The sequence below is a fragment of the Pinus tabuliformis genome, chromosome 9, assembly GCF_031772625.1.
Source record: "Pinus tabuliformis cultivar Carrire ecotype Pingquan chromosome 9, CPIR1, whole genome shotgun sequence".
NCBI lineage: Eukaryota > Viridiplantae > Streptophyta > Pinopsida > Pinales > Pinaceae > Pinus > Pinus tabuliformis.
In genome coordinates, this window is record NC_142307.1 from 1,143,355,579 (window position 1) to 1,143,358,933 (window position 3,355).

Genomic DNA, 3,355 nt, shown 5'->3' on the forward strand with positions numbered 1-3,355 from the left:
GGTTGACGACTGAGGCAAGGTAGGCAAGGAATTTAGCACCAAATCTAGATTTTAAATGGGATGGCAAGACTGGTGAGGAGCTAAGGAGGGAAAACAATAACTTTGAATCCTCCTTAAACAGAAGAAAACATTGAATTGAACAAACTTAAAAGTGGAGCATGGCAGGCATGAATTCTCACTTTAACACTTCATTTGTTCAATTAGATATGATCATGTAGTGAAATGGAACATAACAGATTACATATGAAACACAAGAAACACCTATGCTAAATTAACATACCACAGGGATCTCAGAAGTTAAAGCTGTGAAATTTCATTAAAAATCCCTCTGTCAAAGACTGTACAATGGCACTCAGTTCTCCTCCTGCGCTTAGAATTTTCTCCCCTCTCTCTGACTGACTCTAAATGAATTTTTTTCTTTTTTTAACATATGAAACAAAACACAGCTGGGGGAAAACCATTCGACCCCAAGACCCGGCATTTGTTTTTATCATTAAATAAAAATAAACTAAAAAAACAATCAGCGCATCCTTAAGAGAGAATAGCGCTCTTTCCACTGAAATATGTTGAATCTGGTGAATAGGTGGCATTACAGGTGTCACTCCCTTTGCTAAAAATAAACATAAGCAGTCAAATTTGTATGCCACTTTGCACATTCTGGGTTTCATAACTGCGCCCCAAATCTCGAAATGCGTTGGCCATAAAAACAACCTTTAAACTAACATTCTGCTGATGGCTTTGACATATGGAGCGCTGATCTTCACAGGATTAGAACTGAAGTCTTAAACGAGTTTCATTCTTTGGTTGTGTTACATTTGTCAATTTTAAACTAAAATCCTGTCCTTTCAGCTCATGGTGACAACTGTAATGAGCACGGTTGCATTCAAGGTAGTCCAACGCATCAACAATAACTCACAATCCGCCTTCTAAGAGCCACATCTCCCACAAAATCTCCAAAGAATCAATCGCTGGCGGAAATCATGGAATAGAGTCCTGTACAGAGTATCGGAGCCTTTTAATAGACTGCACAGTAATTTTCTTTCCAGAATACATGACCATTACGCTTTTGGTAGAGTAATACCAGCTGTCTGCAACATAATTGGTCGTGATCCATCCTCATAAAGAACTGGAAAGCCAAGATTTCGAGCAGTCTTTCTAACGATCCGAGTCAAATGCTACATAAGGCATGCCAGACAGATCTCCATCTAACGCAGCAACTAAAGGAGTGGACGAAAAGTTGGCAAGAACCTGACTCATTTGGCCAAATCCAAGAATGACAACTAGTTTATTGACATTGAAATTTCTTACTTCTGTGCTTTTTCATTTGTCTCAAACGTTGAATCTATTGCCTCAGCAGCTTTGCGCCCTGATTCCATTTGTTGTTACAACCTTTGATTGTGTTCCTTTAAATCTTTGCAGTGAGGCACACGGCATTCAGATTCTTTGCAAGCCCGTCCATGTAATTGTAACAGATACCACATTTTCTTGCAAAGAGAACAACCCCCAGAAGCACGAATTTTACACTGTCTTCCATGACGAAAAAGCCCTTTTACTCTACGGCAATTTGTATATTGGCACTGAGGAGAGCAACACAGAGAAGCATGTTGCAAGAGGTCCAACATCATTTGCAGCTGTAGGACCCTTCTCTGTCGAGCTTCTTGATTTTCTGAATTGTACTCAGCATTTGAGGGATGGGCTATCAGCTTATGAGGGTGACCCGTGGAATCATTATTTTGATAGCAGGCATTACACATGTCAAAATCAATGCAACTTTCACAACACCATCCCTATCCTGTCTCAATATCATGGTCGCATACATTACATGTACTCACAAACGCAGGTGTCGTTGGATGATGAAGGTGATAAAGAATCATCATGGAAGAATGTTTAGCCCGACGCGGAGTATCAAATTGGTAGTGATTCCCCTGACAAAGACTTAAGAAGGCTTGGCGCGTATCAAAGAATTCACTTTCTATAATCTCATCTTTATCCTTGTTGATATCTATATGAAAATCTGTCACCTCAATTATTGATAGGATGCCTATCTTCTTCATCAAGATTTTTGTTTGCACCATAGCATTTGCCACATATCTGGTAATTCCTGCACTGATAGTGGTCACACAACCATCTCTTTCCAGATAATACGAACTGATGGCAATGAGCAAATAATACGAACTGATCATCAATTCAGATTGCTTCCACGGAGATGGAGCAAGTGAGATACATAAAATATTTCCTCATAATCATGGTAATGTACAATCCAAGTTACACAAGCCACAAAAAATGCGTCAAAATCATGGTGCGATCCATTTCTTTCGGAAATACGATCCACATATTATGAATCTAACCACTGAATTATTTAGACAAAGCGATATGTAACCCACAGAGAAATGTATTCAGATCACTGTAATAGGCTGCGAGCTTTAGAAAATATCACAGTCAAACAAACATGAGCCTTAGAGAATACCAATTGGATACCCAAAATTTAGTCTAGTTCACCGAAAGAGAGGCTGCCAGATCAGAAATTCATCCAATAAAGATCACATAGATATGCTGTGAAACACTTGCAAGTTGAAGTCGTTGAGCTGCATTGATCTCATTCATTGCCTTCTGTACTGAAATATCTGGAACTATATCAACCACAAGTATCTGTCGTATGTTATTCCCATATGACCCTATTGCTTTTTCAAGCTCTTCTAACACAACTTTGGCAACATCGCCCTTTTGCTCAAATAATTCATCCAAATTCAGCTTTGGAACATTTGCTCGAACCGCATCAAACACATAAGCCTGAATTTGTTCTTGAGGATTTTGTAGCTCATAAAATGCATTGTCAGCGATAATGGATGAAGCAAAATAATTGCACAAAGACATTGTCCTGAAATTAATCTGAAACCATATGACAAAGTTTGATAGTAAACTGGACCGATGAATATTTCACAAGTAAGCTCTGTACCAAGGGTGCCACTGTAGAGAACCTCTGTGCTATGATAGTTGAAACCATATGAGGATAAAACCTGACCAAATTCATCAACAGTAGAGTCTGATGTATGCTTTGTTTTCTTTGTGCTTTTACAGAGGTAGGAGCTTGAAATCGCTGCCAGTTGAAGAGCTGAAGAACAAATTACATAATCTAAAAAGCACATTAAAATGATTTCTTCTTCAAAACCCTGTTTTGAAGAAGAATCAATCTCTGACATGAGACGGAGTCTAACATCGGCTCCACTTGGGATGGCAGCTGCCGCTCCATGGAGGTGCCAAGAACTGCAGAACTTTGGGAGAGCAGACAGTGCCTCCACCCATTGGGCAATGGAGTCACCATCAACACAACTCTTGACTTATTTTCAAACTGAAA

At 39.3% G+C, this 3,355-nt stretch overlaps 1 pseudogene; it reads right to left on the reverse strand.

Moving 5' to 3' along the window:
• Positions 1-2,526: 2,526 nt before the first annotated feature.
• On the reverse strand, positions 2,527-2,874 carry LOC149152672 (hypersensitive-induced response protein 4 pseudogene; annotated as a pseudogene).
• Positions 2,875-3,355: the final 481 nt, after the last annotated feature.